The sequence below is a fragment of the Arachis ipaensis genome, chromosome B5, assembly GCF_059453495.1.
Source record: "Arachis ipaensis isolate K30076 ecotype BB chromosome B5, ASM5945349v1, whole genome shotgun sequence".
Classification (NCBI taxonomy): domain Eukaryota; kingdom Viridiplantae; phylum Streptophyta; class Magnoliopsida; order Fabales; family Fabaceae; genus Arachis; species Arachis ipaensis.
The window spans coordinates 105,426,172-105,446,050 of NC_142440.1; the positions used below are offsets into that span (position 1 = coordinate 105,426,172).

The 19,879-nt window shown below is 39.7% G+C and overlaps 1 non-coding gene across 1 annotated transcript; it reads left to right on the forward strand.

Moving 5' to 3' along the window:
• Positions 1 to 19,412: 19,412 nt before the first annotated feature.
• On the forward strand, positions 19,413 to 19,516 carry LOC148565257 (small nucleolar RNA R71). The gene has a single exon (XR_015885348.1). It is a non-coding gene; the product is annotated as a small nucleolar RNA R71 (small nucleolar RNA).
• The last annotated feature ends 363 nt before the right edge of the window (positions 19,517 to 19,879 follow it).

Sequence of the window (19,879 nt, forward strand, 5' to 3'; positions counted from 1 at the left end):
AAAAAAATCCCTTCAAGTAAATAAATAAATAAAGGGACAAAATTACCCCAATATTAAGTTAATGAAAAATCAATGCACATAGGATAAAATTAAAAATAATTTGGTACATGAGTATATGATACAAAAGTGGAAATTTGGGAAGCTAGGCATAATGTTAGAATTGTAAAGAGTATGTATATGTTAGGTGAGATCTTAGACTAATCAAGAATTCAATTTATAGCTCACTTGGCCATATATATACCCTCACCTTTGCCTTAACCCCATTACAACCTTGAAAAGACCTCATGATGTTTGCATGTGTACATTATATATTTGTTGATTGGTTAGATGAAGAACAAAGTTTTAAAAAGCATAACTAGAGAAGAGTAGAGTGATTAACCCCAAACACTGAGTGATTAGAGTGTATATACAAATCCAGTGAGGGTTCAATAGCTCATTTCCATATATCCATGTTTAATTATTGATTGTCTTGCAAGTTTGTGAACTCTTTTGACTAACTCAACTCAATTGTGAATGTATTTTAACATAATTTATGTAACAGCCTAGACCACCCGCTAGCACGATATTGTCCGCTTTGGCACACAAGAACTCACGGTTTAGCCTTTGACGATAGGGATGATAGCCGAAGCCCCCCACATTCACTCGTCAAAACGCGTCATGCTAGGGAGAGGTATCCACACCCTTATAAGGCTGATAAACCCATATTTTATGATGTATTTTGTGCTTAATTTGAGTGATTTATTCAATCCTTCACCCACTTATTCATATTAATTGCATGGTTTTACTTTCCCTTCCTTATTATGTGATGTATGTGAAAAACATGTTTTCTATGCTTTAAAATTAATTATTTTTAATTACCTTTATTTCCATTCGATGCCGTGATTAGTGTGTTGAGTAGTTTCAGATCTTCTAAGGCAGGAATGACTTAAAGAATGAAAAAGGAAACATACACAAATGGAAGGAAAGCACAAAACAGAGTTTTTAAAGAAACTGGCATCTACGCGATCGCATGGACGACGCGACTGCATGCCAAGCGCGAATCAACAGCGATGCGGCCGCATGACTGACACGACCGCGTGCCTTAAGCAAAACACATATGACATGGCCGCATGACTGACACGACCGCGTGATAAGAAAATCTCCGAATGACGTGACCGCGTGACCCACGCGGACGCGTGACAGAGGCTACGCACTAGAAATTGCAGAAAAGGATCCCAGCAATTTCTGAAGCCCTTTTTGGCCCAAATCCAAGTTCAGAAGGCATAGACCAGAGGTTATAAAGTGTGGGAATGCATCCATTCAAGGGGAGCTCTCATAATTCACTTCTCATGAATTAGATTTAGTTTGAGAGGGAGATTTTCTCCTCTCTCTTTAGGATTAGGATTTATATTTAGGATTTTATTCACTTTCAGGATTATCTCTGTTTATCAGGTTCAACATTCCTTTTTATTTACTCTTGCAATTTGATTTATGAATTCTTCCATGTTACAGATTACTCTTTTGAATTAATGTTATTTAAGGTATTTCAGTTTAACATTGCTTTCTTTTATTTATGCTATTATTGCTTTTACTCTGAAGATATTTTTATTCCAGTAGATTTGCTTTTTCCCTTTTTGTTTTTGGTTAAGAAATTAGTAACTCAAGAGTTATCAAACTCAACATGATTGATAATTGTTATCTTTGTTAATTGAATTGATCTTCAATAATTCCAATCTTTTCTTAGGAAATAAATAGGATCCGAAGATCGAACCAATTAATCCCTTGACCTTCCTTTATCTTAGTAAAGGCTAACAAAGTGGAATTAAGATTCAATTCTCATCATCATTGATAAGGATAACTAGGATAGGACCTCCAATTTCTCACACCTTGCCAAAAGTTTGCTTTACAGTATTTATTTATTTTAGTCGCTATTTAAATGATTTGTCATATTTGCTCCTTATTCTTGAAACCCCGAATTTACAATCTCCATAACCAATAATAAGAACATACGTCCCTGCAGTTCCTCGAGAAGACGACCCGAGGTTTGAATACTTCGGTTAACAATTTATTTAGGGGTTTGTTACTTGTGACAACCAAAACGTTTGTATGAAAGGACTTTTGAAGGTTTAGAAACTATACTTGCAACGAGGATTTATCCGCAAATTTCTAAACTACGCAAAAGTTCTCTCATCAAAATGGCGCCGTTGCCGGGGAACTGCTAACGTGTGCCTTATTATTGGTTATTGTAAATATTTTTCTTTTATTTGTTTATTTATTTCTATTTTTTTTCTTTTTCCTTGTTAATTTTATCTGCTACTATGAACTCTCACCCTTCTCACTTTGAGTTTGGTTCTAACTTTGTTGAAGGAAATAGAAGTTACAGCAGAAATATACATCAAGGTCAGACCAATCAAGGATGGATGGAGCCAAGAGGATCTAATCAACCCTTTAGGCAACAACACCCCCCAAGATATCATGGACAACGACCATTCTACAATGCATACCCAGTTGATAGATATGGTGGACAACCTTGTAACTACCAACAAGCCCTACCCCGTGCCTATAGACCATCCTCTCAACATAACCTCGAACCACCACACTCACAAGCTTCTCTTCACCATTCGCCACCACATGATCCCTATTTACTCCAGTTCCAATCCAATCACTCCCAAGCACCACCACTTCCCCATATTTCATATCCAAATCCATCACCCCGAGAATCAGAGGTTCGCCTCAAGGAAACAGTAAATAAACTTCAAACAACTATTCAACAACTGGAGCAAACAGTAATTCAATTAGCTTCTAGACGTTCGAACATTCAAGGACCAACCACAGCCCCATGTGGATAATCTAACGAAGAGCGTAGCATGAAGAAATTACTAGAAACTCCAGTGGACAAGACAGGGAATGAATTTGTACTAGAACAAGTAAAAGGAGCTGTCATTACGCAAGAAGAAGAGTTGGTTGAAGATCTAGGAGATGCTGAATCTCCATGGGAATTCAGAGCTGAAGAGAACTCCGTCAAGGACGTTACAGATAATGCTAAGGAGGACAGTGCACAATCCCCAAGGCAAGTCGTTTATGAAGAACTAGACGGAATAACCCAAGACACAAATTCCCTTGATGATGATAGTCACAAGTCAAGTTCTCTTAGTGATGAACTTGCATCCGCAAGTGAATTCTCCGAGATCGAAGAATCTTTCCCGAATGAATACGAAGATGATGCAGAGGTAGATTTCTCTCAACCTCCAATCTATGACTCGAGTGATGAGGAAGACACAGAAGACTTTGACCAGGACACAGATGCATTTGAAGAACCTTGCAAAGAAGTGGAGGAATTCACAGAAGAGCACAAGGGAGTAGAACTTACAGAACCACCGGAAACACCTTCCCCAAGGCCATTACCACCCAATACAAGCTTCAAGTGGGTACAATCCTTAACCTTTAACTTTACTTTTTCACTTGAATACGGTTTGCTTGAAACAGATGGCCAGCTTAGAGCTCTCTGCGGCTTTAAGAGTAAGAGGGAAATGGCTCGTGCTCAGAGCTGGTGCACAAGGTTCAATAAGGTTCCATGCTTCAACTTGAAGTGCACGGATTGGTATCATATTCAATCGAATGGATCTCGGAAAACATTTGGTCACCATGGTAAGAATCTACTTTCTAAACCACCCGGATGGAAAAATATAGATCAAGACGGAGGCGGATTTAAAAGCAAGTTTGGGATCCTGGAATCTATTCCGACATTCGTCATTCCGGGAGCCTAAAAATTTGTTTGAAGCTGCTCAGGAGCTTTACATGCCTAGTTTGGGACTCCGGAGGCTATTGGCATTCCAAGCATTGGTGGAGATTTTAGATGAATTTAAGCATAAGCCGCCATAACAGGAAGCTCTTCCAATGTCCAACTTAAGGACTTTAACTAAAAGTGCTAGGTGGGAGACAACCCACCATGGTATGATCGTTCATTTTTCAATTTTTATTTCGTTTTGCTTGTTTTCAAGTTTTATTTTATTTTATAATGTTGAACCTGGAACTTTGCATCGCATTTATATTAATCATTACATTCTGCATACTGCATATAAAAAAAAGGAGGTGCGCGACGTGACCGCATCACTCATGCGATCGCGTCATATTGCGAAAAACACTACCCACGCGACCGTGTCATCCATGCGGCCGCGTGACCTGGAGATCGGCATAAAGATCCAACGTCCAGAAAGTTAGGCTGGAATCATGCGGCCATTGTGCGTTTCGCACAAATGACCCACGCGATCGCGTCACTTGCACAATGCCAACCCCACGCGACCGCGTGAGCGACGCGACCGCGTCGCATGGATTGCACGAACACCCCAAGGGAGACAGAGAGTTGCGCTGAAACGACGCTGGATTCGTGCGTTTAGCACAAATCCCAGCGACGCGATCGCATGCCGCAGGCGATCGCGTCATTCACTCTTTTAGCCATTCCATGCGATCGCGTCATCCGCGCGATCGCGTCACCCCCCCCCATTTTGCTCAAGCCACGTGACCGCGTGCCCCATGCGGCCGCGTGGATTCAAATTTATAACCCCCAAACCACGCGAACCCTATCAGTCGCGCCCCCCTGAAACCTTCTTCTCCCTCTCTTCCCCTCCAATCCAACCACCACCATCCAGCCACCATCACCGCCACCCCCAGACGCCGCTGCCACCGACCCCCCTTCCTCCTCCCCCTTCTTTCTTCTTCTTTCTCCTTCTCCCCTCCTCTCCGCCACAGCCCCCTTCACAACCACCACCCACCGCCGTCGCCCGTCCCAGCCGCACCACCCCCATCAGCCACACACACACCTACCCCCTCCCTTCCCCTCTTACCCCCTACCCCATTAGCCAACCCTTCTTCCCCCCGCCCCGAACAGCCGTGCCACCACCTCCAGCCGCTGCACCAGACGCCGTTACCACCATCCCCAGCCCCCTTTCTGTCCACTCTCCTTATTCGGCCTACCAGGTTCCGACGAACGCCCCCTCTATCCGTAGTCGTTATTTTATTATTTTATGTTTATGTTCATGTTTAGGCTAGTTAGATATGCATGTTGTAGTGGATTTTAGGTTGTTAGGTAGCCTAGGATGTGGTTAGTGGATTTAGGCCTGTTTACTTGCACTGTTCATGTTTCTGTTTTCTCAAATTTGCAATTCTGCTGTTGCTGTGATGTTTGTTCATATGCTGTAATTTCTTATTTCATGATGCTCTTTACACTACATTTTCATGATTATATTCCTTATATGTAATTGCAAGCTTTATTTTTAATTCATATGAATTATTTGACTGCTGTTTATTTTCCGGGACAATCCAATTTTAGCCGGAATGCTGCCCAAATTTCTGTAAAATGTTTTCATTCATGTTTTGGTTTTGAAATTTTGAAATCTGCTTTCCTCTACTTTACCCAAACCATTCATGAATGCCAGGCATGCATTCTTATTCTCTTTGATTTCCTGGTTCGTATATTGCATTTTTGATGTTTGATTCCAATTTTTGCTTTCTCTATATCTATTTGACTCAGCATCAACCTGTTTTCCTTGTTTGGTTATGAGTTACTTATAGTCCCTACCTGCGAATCCTTGTTACTTGGAACATTTTCATTATGCCACTTACTTTAACCCACTTTTCACTAACTCCCTAATTTTAACTTTCTAAACATTTTTTTCAATTCTAACCAACCTAACCTTTCAAACTTCTCCTCTACTTTTCTTTCACTTTCTTTTAACCCTCTAACCATGGCATAATGATAATTTTTCTATTTAACATGAATTCAATTATATTTTGGATTGTGCATTCTTCCTTTCGAACTTTTAACTCCTATACAATCCTTAATGCACATTTACTTAACTCATTTACCCCCTTCTAATTCTCCTTTGCCACTTTGTGTTTCTTTTGACTATTTGCCTATTTGTTTTCCTCTTTTTTTATATATCCTGGTTTTCTATTTTTCAGGATGTCAGATACCCATAGAAAGGGAAAAGAAAAGGCTATCACTAGCAAACGTAAAAGAGGAGAATCCTCTCTGTCTATCATAGATCTCATGCATGATGCCTCCTGGCGGGAGAAAAACTTCACCTCGCAGGAGAAGGCCGACCAGTTGCTCCCTGCTAATGACCTAGTGAAGTTTGCAAACCGATACAGTGAGCTGAAGTATCCGGTGTTTGCAAACTCCAGGAACCCATACCTGGAAAGGACCTTGAAGATCCCAGGAGAACTCCAGCAATACACCTCTGATCAGATCAAACAAAGAGGCTGGTTCTTCCTGGAGAGACCCCTGACTGAGGTCAATACATCTTGGGTTAGAGAATTCTACTGCAATTATTTCAAGACCTCCCTAGATGCAGTGAACCTTAGAGGTAAGCAGATTCTGGTTACTGAAGAGGCAATAGAAGAGGTTCTGAAGCTTCTGCCTAAATCTGATCAGCCAGATGGTTATCAGAAAGCTGAGGAAGACATGCGCTTTCTGAAGTTTGATTGGGATGCAGTCAAGGCCCGGATAGCCCTTGACCCGATCGTTCCTTGGATTATGGGTCAGAACACCACCATGACTAAGGGAATTAAGCGGGCATACTTGAATGATGAGGCTCGGCTGTGGCATCAGATACTTAGCAACTTCATTATGCCGAGTACTCATGAGACCGATATACCTGCCGCTATGATCACCCTCCTATGGTGTGTGATGGAGGGTAAGGACCTGTACCTGCCACGCTTTATCCGGTTCTACATGGCCAGGGTCCACGTCCGAGGCACTCTTCCCTTTCCATACTTGATCACACAGCTAGGCCGTCGAGCTGACGTGCCTTGGGAGGATGCTGATGAGAGGCCACCTGCTGCAAAACGCAAGAAGATCATCCCGCACAGCAGGAACTTTCTGGCCTTGGGCTACAGACCTCTAGTCTTCACTGCTCCTGGTGACACTGCCACACCATCTGTCGGACCCTCTTCCTCTACAGCTACACCTTCCTCCACCACTGCACCTCTACCTGCCCCAGAGCCCATCTATCATCTAGTGCACCGCCTGTTTCGATGGCTTGACTAGATGGAGCGTCGCAACAAGCGACGCTATGAGCACCTGAAGCTGATGATACGATCTGGCGACATCCCCTCCGAGCCTGACACACCATCCGAGGCATCTGAGGAGGAGGCGGATGCGCCCGAGGTAGAGACCCACCCATAGTAGGAGGCAGAGCAAGCAGGCACCCAGCAGGCAGCACACCATCAGGAGGCTCCGCCTTAGATTCAGGCTGTAGACCCTGAGATCCCTCTTCAGTCAGCACCCTCTCCACAGCAGTCAGACCCTCAGATCACCACCACAGAGACTCCAGCTACTCAGCCTTCTAGTGATGACACCCCTTCACACCCTGCTTGACTGAGCATCAGGGACGATGCTACATTTTAAGTGTGGGGAGGTCGCCATCTCTGGTGTTCTTTTTTGGTGAACCACTACATACACTTTTTATTTATTTTGCTATTTTTTCTGTATTTTTCTTTTTTATTTCTATTTTGCAGTACTTATACATTGATATTTTCATGTATTTATACTCTATTTCTGCATTTTGTATTTTTAGTTCATTAGCCACTTAGTTGCAATTCTAACTTACTAGTTATAGAAATTGTGGATTGATTAGTATAGTTTACCCTTTTTAGCATAAGATAACTCAGAATAGATTGAAAAGAAAAAGGAAGTAAACTAGAGACTTTAACAGAATCAAAATAACCCACACCTTGTATATATAGCATTACATATTAGTTAACAATACTTCATCAAGGAGAAACACTAGAACTTTAAAGCCATTCAATATAAGTTTTACATTGAGAATAATGGGAATTTTTAACTAAACCTGCATGACATACATAAGTGATAAATGATTTTTGAGTTAGAGAACACATAGCCTATGAGTTTTGAGCTTAATTGTATGGTTACATTCAAACCATAATTTTTATTCCTGTGTGTTCCGCCCTTCTTTTATATTCTGGTGTTCTTTACTTTGTTTTAATCTATATGTCCGATTATAGAATGTAGATACATACCAGGAGAGTGATTGAGGCCATTATTTGATTTTAGCTCACTTATCCCAAAATAGCCTACCTTTTACATCACCCTTGTTAGCCCCCTTGAGCCTTTAAATCCCCTCTTGTTTTATAACCACATTACTAGCCTTAAGTGGGAAAAACAAATAAAGAAGTCCCAAGATGAATCTTTGGTTAGCTTAAGATAGAAATTGTGTAATTGTTTAAATGTGGGGAAACCTATTGGGAACATGGATGATAGAAATAAAGGGTAGAATGTTGAAAAAGAATAAAGATGTTTCAAAATAAGAATTTTTGGGAAACATGCTCATGTGAAAGAAATTAAATTACCATGTGCATTAAAAAAAAATTTCAATATGTGAATAAAGGGGACACCAAAGGATCCCCCAAATGCAAATAAAGCAATGCACATGGGATAAAAATAAATATTGAGGCATGAGCATGTAACATCAAAGTGGGAAAATATGGGAAAATAGGTAAAGCAGCTTTGCTTTAGAAAGTATGTATGTTAGGTGAGATCTTAGACTAATTAAGGATTCACTTATTAGCTCACTTAGCCTTATACATATACCCTTACCTTTACCTTGGCCCCATTACAACCTTACTTAAGACCTCATGATTTTTGGTATGACTATATTCTATGATTGTTGATAGGTTAGATGAAGAACAAAGTTATAGAAAGTAAGAATAAAAAGAAGAATAGAGTGATTAACCTAATAAACACTGAGTGATGAGAGAGTAAACACAAAATCTAGTGAGGGTTCAATAGCTCATTAACATTTATCTCTGTTTAAATTGTTAGTTGTCTTGCAAGTTTTTAAAATGTTTTTCTCTCCCATGTCAATTGTAAAGGCACTTTATCACTATCTAAGGCTTGGCTATATATATACATGACTCCTTGAGAATGTGAATTAATTTAACTACATGCAAGCTTTACATTCAAGTAAATAAAAATTAGAATTTCATGATGCATCATTCATCTAGGTAGTTGCATTTAGATTAGATTGCATTGCATGACATTCTACCACTTTAACCTTACTTTTTACCTTGGATTTATGATGTGTATTTTTGGAAAACGAATTCCAAACACACAAATCTAACCGGCAAGTGTACCGGGTTGCATCAAGTAATAATAACTCACATGAGTGAGGTCGATCCCATATGGATTGAAGGATTGAGCAATTTTAGTTTAGTGATTGATTTAGTCAAGCGAATCAAGTGTTGGTTGAGTGATTTGTGATTGTAGAAACTAAATTTCTTGAAATGTAAAGGGAGAGGGGTAGATTGCAGGAAATTAAACAGCAAAGAAAGTAAATAAGCTAAATCTTAAAGAACAAGTAATGTAAATTGCAGAAACTTAGATTGCAAGAAATGTAAATGGCTGAATCTTAAAGTGCAAGAAATATAAATTGCTTGAATTATAAAAAAAAGTTGGGAATTGGGATTGCAGAAATTAAACAAGGAAAAGTAAATTGCAACAAGCAGGGAAGTAAAAGATGAATTTAATTGCAGTAGATCTCAAACAGAAAATGTAAATTGGCTTGAAGAAGCGTTCAACAGAAGAATTAAAAGGAAATTTCAGATCTCAGGGGTTAAGAGACTAGAAAACTAAGTCTAGATCTCACTACCTTCCTTGATCCAATTCAGAAATCAATTGCAACAAATTAAAGATCAAAACAATAAGAAAACTTGAATTCAAATCTCAATTCTCCAATGGTGCAGTGAAAGAAACAGAAAGAGATCTCAAGGTGAGATTGAGACAGAATTTCCTCAATTCTCAATACCCAAGACTCAAGCAAGAATTGCAGTAAAGGAAACGAGAAGATCAAAGAGGAAGAGAATTGAATTCTCCTCCAGCATCCAAGTTACAGTAAGAACAATCCTCTAGGAGGTGTAAATTCAAAAGTAAAAGATGACGTTCTTCCTAAATCAAACTAACTTCTATTTATACACTTTCTTCTAATGGTCTTAGAGCCTTGAGTTTGGGCCTTGGCCTTGATGGAATTGGATTGAAGATAGCCTCTGTTGATTGCTCTTGGTGTTGGGAAGAAATCCACTTGTGAACCGGACCATGAACCATTCACGTTTGAGTCAACATTTGAGGCAAACGTTGACTCAAACGTCTTCGTGTGTGGCATTATACAGCTCGGCCAAGTTGCTGTCATCCACGTTTGAGCCAGCGTTTGAGGTCAAACGTGAGCTCAAACGTGGTCCTTCCCAAGCAGCTCTTCTAGCTAACGTTTGGCCTAACGTTTGAGGCAAACGTTGGCGCAAACGTGGCTCAATTAAACCATCAAACAGGGGTGCTTTTCCATGCTAAAAGGTGGCCAATGTTTGACCTCATGTTTGAGGCAAACGTTGGCGCAAACGTTGCCATGCTTCAGGGTGATCTTTCTTGCTCTTATGGCGCCAACGTTTGACCTCACGTTTGAGTCAAACGTTGGCGCAAACATTGCCAAGTTCCAGGGGTGCATTTGCTTGTTCTTGTGGCGCCAACGTTTGACCCCACGTTTGAGGCAAACGTTGGCGCAAACTTGGTGTGCCTCCAGGGTGTGGTTGCACTCTTCCTCACGTTTGAGTCCAAGTTTAAGGCAAACTTGAGCTCAAACGTGAGTGCCTCCTCTTGCCCCTTGCTATCCCCTTTTCTTCAACCTTCTTCCAAGCTTTATTCCACCTATCATCAATCAACAATTGCATCAAAGCTATGCTATAATCATGACAGTTCTTCTTCTTCTTGAAATTCAAGCAATTATGGCACAAAACTCATGAAAATGCATCAATTCATCCATGGTTGATTGAATCTAAGGAAACATGAAATTCCACCCAAATGGCTTACTTATTGCTCAAGAAAGTGCTAAAACCTATTGAAAACAAAGGAAAAAGGCTAGTGAAACTAGGCTAAGATGACCTGTCATCACAATACCAAACTTAAAGCTTGCTTGTCCCCAAGCAAGAAAAGAATTATGCTCAAAGGTTCTTTAAATCAGAATGGAGTTGAAGAATAACATGTAGTGTCCTGTGAGTGAAGTGATTAAGTGACAGTGGGGTGAACTCTAAATTACATGCTCATGCAAGGATTTCAGTGCTTACTAGTCCTTACATCTTGGAAGTCTTAGGTCTTAGGACTTTCATACAAATGATATCATGGAGATCTCTCTATAGGTAATCACCTTGAAGCAGCTTATAATTTCTGTGTTTTGGCCTTGACTCTAAGTGTCATGTCTCAAAGCGGCTCTTTAGATAAGCTTTCAATCAATACTCCTAAACCAGTTGGTTTTAAGGTATTAGGTGTTAAAGCACCCCTTAGGATTTACTTGCTCAAGCCTCTCTCTTTGACACACTTCGACCACAAGCATTTACTAGGATAATAACTCTTTGAGTTCTTGTTTCTTTCTTCTTTTCTGCCTAGTAATTGATGCTCAGAGCCTTGGGCCATGTTCTTTTTGTTTTTATACTTTCTTTATTTTCTTTTGTTTGCTGCTTCTTGGATCAATAAATGTTTGAAAATCTCCACAATACTTCTTTGAACTCTATGTCCTGCCTATGAGCTCCCATGCAAGTTTTCATAAGCATGCAACCTCAATGCATAATCATACAACTAGAACCACCACTTCTCCTAATCTTTTGCTTGCCTCAAAATTATTTAATTCCTCAATCCTTATTTTCAAAGAACTTTCATGTGATGCATTTTTGAAATATTGAGTGCAAACAAGTTTGGAGAGTACAGGGTTGTAAATGATCAAGCATCTTGATTATTGAATTGCAAAAAAAACTATACTAGACAGAAGGACAGATAGGGGTATAATATCACTTTCAATCATAACAGTGATGCAAACTAATCACTTAACAATACAACCTTTGAAGTTTTCTTGCTTTACTCCTCATCATCATTATTGCTGGTCTTTATATTCCTTTTTCCTCTTTTTGGTCGACGATGCTTAATTCTTCCAAAAGCTTGTATGATCCCCTGCAATGATATTGAAAGTTGCTTGTTCCCAAGCACTTGAAAAATGGTTAGCATGCATGAGTTATTTGTGGGCTTTTGAACTTACTTTGGTGTGGGAACACCAAACTTAGTACCTTGCCAATGGTCCTTGTGCATCAAATTAACCAGATGTGAAACTCTTTTTCTTCGCTAAAAGTAATAAAACTGAAAACAAAGAAACAGCAAAATAGTTAACTAGTTTATTTAAATGCTTGAAGCTAGCATTATGCAGAAGGTGAGAATATATTTTATGATGGGATTTTGGTGGAACACCAAACTTAAAATCCTTCATTCTCCCGTAGATTGTTTTGGTGTGCAACACCAAACTTAGCTTCTTGCAATATAAATAAAACTAATTAACCTTTTTATTGAAATAGATATGAAAAGAAAGTTACCTCCAGTTCGGTTGCCTCCCAACAAGCGCTCTTTTATTGTCAGTAGCTTAACATCCTCTGTGCTTGTTTAGTTTATATTCTAAACTTCTTTTTCCTTGTCCCATTGTCCTCCTAAGTAAGGCTTTGCTCTGTGATGCTCATCCTGGATGAGGGATTCTTTTCCCATAGCCCTCTTCTCACCCATTTCTGCAAGGTGCTTAGCCAGTTGTTGCATTTGCTTCTCAATTCTTCTGATTGAGGCTTCCTGGTTCTTCATTGTCTCTTCTTGGTGCTTCATCATTCTCTCTATTAAGATCTCCAAGTTGGTGATCCTTTGCGAGTCTTGTGAGATTGGTTGGTTGTGGGGTGTTGTGGGTTGGAAGGGTGGGTGTTGTGATGGTATGTAATGATTGTTGTGGGTATGGTGATGTTTTTGTTGGTTTGTGAAGTTGGGATTGTTGTGGTTGAAATCCTGATGCGCATAAACTTGTTATGCTACGATTTAGGAAATTGCACGATCGGCAAAATTCCTTCCAGCAAGTGCACCGGTTATCGTCAAGTAAAAACTCACAATAGAGTGAGGTCGAATCCCACAAGGATTGGTTGAATGAGCAATTCGGATTAGAAGTGTGTCTAGTTGAGCGGAATCAAGAATTAGATGAGAATTGCGGAATGTAAAATTGGCGGGAAACGTAAATGACAAGAAATTGAAATGGCGGAATCTTAAATTGCATGAATTAAATACCAGAAGCTAAATTGCTGAAATTAAAAGGGAATGGGGGTGATTGCATGAATTGAGTTGCAGAATGTAAAGAGAAAGTGGAAATCAGAAATGGGGAATTCATTGGGTTATAGGAGATATTGAGATCTCCGAATCAAAACATGTTTATCTCTTCCTCAACCAATGCGTTCATTGAATTTTGCTTGGCAATCTTATATGATTGGATCCCAATCCCTTGGCTCACCAATTCTCTCTAAAACCAAACAAATTCCCAATCCCTTGGTTTAAATGTTCATAAGAAGAGATGATGCTCGATCACTGATTATACCACACAGTTTCATGAACCACAATTTGGTAGGATTACATGTCACAATATCCATCCAAACCCCAATCCAATTCACTGTGAGAAAGCTTCTCTAGCATGAATCCTCCATTCCTTTCCCAAGGTTCCGAAGGATTCCAATTATGGGTAGTTTCTTTCCCAAGACAACTACCCAATGGAATTAGATCGAGAAGCTTTCTAACAAAATTCAAGAGAAAAGATTGAAGAAGAAGATAAAACTATTATTAATTCATTGAATTACAATAGAGCTCCCTAACCCAATGAAAGGGGTTTAGTGAATCATAGCTCTGAATTCAATTACAAAGGTATGAAAACTAGCAAAAATGAAAAGGTCCAAGTCCTTCCTAACTTAAATTCTATCCTATTTATACACTTTCTATATTGAGCTTCTGTTGTGTTTCTTGGGCTTTGAGGCCTCTCCCTGCTTTCCTTTTGCTTTGGGTTTATGATCCATAATCTTGATGAGGCTGCTGATCCACATTCTGTAACATTCATTGAGCCAACTTAGTGATAATCAAGTAATGACACATGACTCATCAAATTGAAATTCCAGACTCATCAATCCTTCAGGCCCAATCCCATAAACCATGATATTCAATTGGGTTTCATACCAGAGTAAGTTTAAGTTAATGTTTGTGCTCAAAAGCTAACTTAAACTGCAATATTTTTGGCCCAGAAACCTTTTCCAATAGTGGCGTTTAAGTTGCAGTTTAAGCTTAAACTACAGCTTAAATGCCAGACACTTCCAGTGATGCCTTTTGTAGAGGCACGTTTAAGCTTCAGTTTAAGGTTAAACTGAAGCTTAAACGTGGAAATGGAAGAAGGCAGCCCTGGAGGGTAACGTAGTCGAACACGTTTAAGCTTCAGTTTAAGGTTAAACTGAAGCTTAAACGTGGAGATAGGAAAGGCAGCCCTGGAGGTCGAACACGTTTAAGCTCCAGTTTAAGGTTAAACTGGAGCTTAAACGTGGAAATAGAGAAAGCCATCCTGGAGGTGTCGAACACGTTTAAGCTCCAGTTTAAGGTTAAACTGGAGCTTAAACGTGGAGGGGGAGAAAGGTAGCCCTGGAGGTGTCGAACACGTTTAAGCTCCAGTTTAAGGTTAAACTGGAGCTTAAACGTGGAAGGGGAGAAAGGCAGCCCTGGAGGTCGAACACGTTTAAGCTCCAGTTTAAGGTTAAACTGGAGCTTAAACGTGGAAATGGAGAAAACAACCCTGGAGGAGAAAACTTGGTCGAACACGTTTAAGCTCCAGTTTAAGGTCAAACTGGAGCTTAAACGTGGAAATGGCTCCCTGGTGCATTTCCCCTTTCTGGCGTTTAACTTTCAGTTTAAGGTTAAACTGGAGGTTAAACGCCACTTCCTTCCTTTCCTCAGCTTTCATGATTTTGGCGTTTAAGCTCCATTTTAAGCTTAAACTGGAACTTAAACTCCACATGTGATATTCAAGCTTCCTTTATTGATTTTTGTTGCTTCCTTGCCTAGCCTCTTCTTTCCTGAAATCATCCAAACAACTGCATCAAAGTCTTGCAAAATTTCATAAGAATTTTCCATTCATAGCATTCAAGTAATATAACTAAAAACTCATGGAATTTGCATCAAAATCATACTGTTTGGATGGTTCATTGCTTTGTTATTCATTTAACCATTCTTGGTTACTTTAAGCTCAAGAAAATGCATAAAACAACTAAAACTAACAGAAAAATGCTAGTGAAACTAGCCTAAGATGCCTTGGCATCACAACACCAAACTTAATACTTGCTTGTCCCTAAGCAAGTCCTGAGTTATTTGAGAAGAAAGTATGAAACAGAAAGCAATTACATTGGCTATATTAGCAAGCATTTGAAGTTCATCAGAAGGGTTTTATGCAGAAAGTTGCAGCATCACTTTTTCATTCTTATCAGGTAAGATTATCACTTTTCATTGCATCCATCAAACACTGCTATGGCCTCTTGTTATTCTTATGTCCTTGGCACTTTTCTCTTCTTTGTTTTTCTTTTCTTTTTCTTAGAGCTCCTTTGCTCCTTGTTTGCTTAGTGTCATGTGTTGCACAAGCCTTTGGCATTTTCTTTTTTTTTTTTCTTATCAGTGCACTACACATATCCACTCCAGGCATTTTAGTTCACATTTCTTCTTGAGACATTGGTGTCCAGCACCTCTTTGTGTGACTAAATGTTTTGTATTTAGGTTTCTCTTGATAATGGACTTTTGGTTGATAATTCCGGGTTAGTTAACCCAAGTTACCAAGTGTTGAAACACTCCTCAGAACCTATTCATCCAAGCATATCCTTAATACATAAACACCACAGACATTTGTCTCAGAAGTTCAAACCATTGGTGCCTAGCTTATTTTCTCAATTTTTTTGCTTTTTGTTGCCTTTTTTCAGTGGCTTTTTCTTCTTCTTTTTCTTTCTTTTTCATGGCCAAAGACATTTATTCATTAAGATCCATAGACAGTTTTCAATTTCTTCACAAAAAAAATTGATAATTCTACACTCTATTTCCAGTGATCTGACTAAACAATCAAGCATGCATACCACCACTTAATTCTACTTGATTTGTCACTAATTGAGCCAAGTTACTTTTGTTCAAACTTTTCTTTTATTTTTGGAAACAGAACAAGCATGGCAAGCATTTGTTTAAGAAGGTGAAGTTATATCCAAACATCTAGGCATTCACTTTATTCAAAGCAATAAACAGACAAACATACTAGAGACTTCACATTAAAACTTAAATGACTTATAATGAAAGAAAGCTCATAAAGACAATTCACCAATTATCATTTGATTATTAAGGAGAGAGACCACCTCTCATTTATTGCTTGGTTCTTCTTGATTCTTGGGATCCTGCTTCTTCTTGCTTCCTACCCCTTTTTGACCACTTGAACTTCCTTTGTCTTTTCTTATGAGCTTTTTCCAGAATCCAGCCTTTTTCATTGTTTCTTCCACTCCTTTTTCAAGGATCATTGCCTTGTTTATTTCTCCTTCTTTCCTCCCTTTGAAATACTCATCAAAAGCTGGGAATGCTGGGTCCATCTTGTGTAAATGTTCCCCTATGTAGTTAAGCTTGATTTGCGAACTGATGTTGTAATCAGCTTGGACTGAGTATCTTGCATTCTGTAAAGTGGTGGCTTCCTTGATTGCCAAGACATTGGCATCTTGGTGTTGGCATATGTGGCTGAAGGATTCCTGTAAGTGTAAATTCTGTTCCCTTTGCAGATCTAAGAATCTTGATTCAAAGTTCCTTTGCATATCCATCATTTTTAGGTGAAAGTCCTCTTGTCTCTCCTGAGCTTATAGCCGTGACCTTTGTATGTATGTACACTTATTACTGGACACCAAACTTAGTGTTTGGTAATGTCTCCTGATGACATGAAATCCATGTTGGTTGTCCTTAATGAATGTGCATAATTCTAATAAATCCTAGTCACTTTGGCACTTTGATCCTAAACAATTTTACTACTTAAAGTTATTGAAATCAAAGTATTAAAACATGCAAATGGTATACTTGTCATGAATTTCTAAATCCAGAGGAACTTCTTGCTTTTCATTAACTGTGTTCAAAAGGAACACCAAACTTAATGTTTGGTCGTGCACCTTGAATGAAAGATTGAATACAATTTGAATAAGATTTGGGAGTGCCTTCAGGCACACCAAACTTAGAGACCAATTGTAATTTGCATGCAATGTTTAGTGCACTTTATCAACAGTTGTCTTGAGGATTCAAGTTCATGCATAAGAAACCATGCTTTATTAGATGTAAATCAAAACAATAAAGAGTAAGGATACTAAAACATGGGTTGCCTCCCATGAAGCGCTTCTTTAACGTCACTAGCTTGACGGTTGTCCCTTGTTAGGGTGGATTGTAGTGCTTGATGTCTTCTCCTCTCACTATGAAAATGTCCCCATTTGATTCCTTCATGACTTCTAAATGTTCCATCGAAAGAACTTTCCTGATTGTGAACACTTGAGGGAGCTGGGAAGGAATGGTTTTGAGGCCAGGTGGGATTGGCAGATAATGACTTGATATCACTTTATCTCCCGGAGAAAAACCTTCAGTGGGAATTTTCTTGTTTCTCCACCCTCTTGGCAATTTCCCTACCATTCTTCCCTTTCTCTTGAGGATTTCTTCATTGACCCTTATGCCAGGAGGATCCTTCTGATCTGTTTCCATTGATTCTTGTGGCTTTAACTCTTGCAACTCTTGTTTGCCTTCCAAGGACTGTTTTAGAGTTTCAGCTGCTGGATTACTTTCCTCCAAACACAGATGGCTACTATCATCCTTAGGCTTTTCAGGTTCTGGTTCAGGCTCAGATGCAGGTTTGAAAACTATGAAAATGAGCTGTTCATCATGTATTCTCAGAATTAGCTCTCCTTGTTCTACATCTATGAGCGCTCTAGTAGTGGCTAGGAATGGCCTGCCCAGAATGATAGGGTGTAAGTAGCTTTCCTCCATGTCCAAAATGACAAAGTCTGTGGGGAAATAATAATCTCCCACTTTCACCAGCACATTCTCAACTACCCCTTCAGCTTGCTTCTGAGTTTTGTCAGCCAGTTGTATGATTACATCCGTGGATCTCACCTCATTCAGTTGTAGCCTCTTCATAAGAGTTAGAGGCATCACATTTATGCTAGCTCCTAGATCACAGAATCCTCTGTCATTTTTTGTTTCCCCTATGATGCAGGGGATATGAAAACTTCCTGGGTCTGTTTTCTTAGAGACTGTGTCCTTCTTGATGAGGGCACTGCATTCTTTGTTCATTGTTACCGTTTGTCCTCCCTTCAAAACTCTTTTCTTGCTCAACAATTCCTTTAAATACTTGATATGTGTAGGCATTTGCTGGAGAATCTCAAGAAAGGGAATATTGATATGGAGAGACTTAAATGTCTCTAAAAACCTTGAATAGGTTTTCCCTTTTTCACCTCCTCCTAACCTCTGAGGAAATGGTGCTTTTGGTTGGTATGTTTCTATCGTGCCTTTTTGCAGTTCCTTGGCTTGCTCAGTTTCACTTTCCTGCTTAGCTTCTTCCACACCTTCCTTCAAGATTTCTGGCTCCTGTTCTGAGGGTCTAATTCCTTCTTCTTCTGAGACTTCCTTCAATATGGTGATGGCTTTGCATTCTTCCCATCTTACTCTCTTTTGTTCCCCTTTAGGATTCTTTTCTGTGTCACTAGGGAACACTGCAGTTGATTTGGGGGCCTGTTGAGATAGCTCTCCTACTTGAGACTCCATCCTCTTGAGTTTTTCACCATGGTTTCTTAAGGTAGATCTCACATCATCCCTGAAGCTTTTGAACTCAATTATGTCCTGACCCATGTGTGCCAGCATTCCTTCTATCCGGTTTAATTGATCTTGAAATTGTTGGTTCGGATTAGGTTGGGTAGGTTGATTATTTTGGCCATGATATGATGGTTGGGAGTAAGTGTTTTGTGTGGCTTGGTATGATCTTTGGTTAGAGTTTTGGTATGTGGAATTATTGTGTTGGTTGTGGTTGTAAGGTTTGTGGTTTTGTGGTTGGGTTTGTTGGTTCCCCCACCCAAAGTTTGGGTGGTTTTTCCATCCTGGATTGTAAGTGTTGGAATGTGGATCATATGATTGCCTTTGTTGGTTTCCCACATAGTTGGCCTCTTCCCAATCACCTCCTTCAGTGCTTTCTTCCTCTTGATCTTGTGTGTGTATTGCAGCCACTTGTTTTGTTTCTAATTTCCTGGTGAGCTCTGCTAGTTGCTTGGCAAACACCTTGTTTTGGGCTAGAATTGTATCAACATGGTTCAGCTCCATGACTCCCTTAGTGTTGTGTCTCTCTGATGCATAGTAGTACTCATTCTCAGCCACTGTCTCAATCACTTCAATGGCTTCTTCCACAGTCTTTTTCCTGTTTAATGAACCTCCTGATGAATGGTCTACAGCCTTCCTTGATTCATAAGAGAGTCCATCATAGAAAATATGTAATTGCACCCAGTCATGGAACATGTCTGGTGGGCATTTCCTTGTCAAATCCTTGAATCTCTCCCATGCCTCGTAGAGAGTTTCACCATCTTGTTGTCTAAACGTCTGAACCTCAGATCGAAGCCTATTGACCTTTTGTGGGGGGTAGAAACGTGCCAGAAACTTGCTTTCCACCTCATCCCAGGTTGTTAGGCTCCCCCTTGGGAATGATTCCAGCCACTTGGCTGCCTTGTCCCTAAGTGAAAATGGGAACAAAAGCAGTTTATAGGCATCTTCCTGGACTCCATTGGACTTCACAGTGTCGCAAATTCTCAGGAATTTTGTGAGATGTTGGTTTGGGTCTTCATTAGCACTCCCACCAAATGAACAATGATTCTCCACAAGTGATATTAGCTGTGGTTTGAGCTCAAAATTGTTGGCCTGAATGGGTGGTTTCTGAATGCTGCTACCACAATTCCCAGAGGTTGGGTTTATGTATGAACTAAGAAC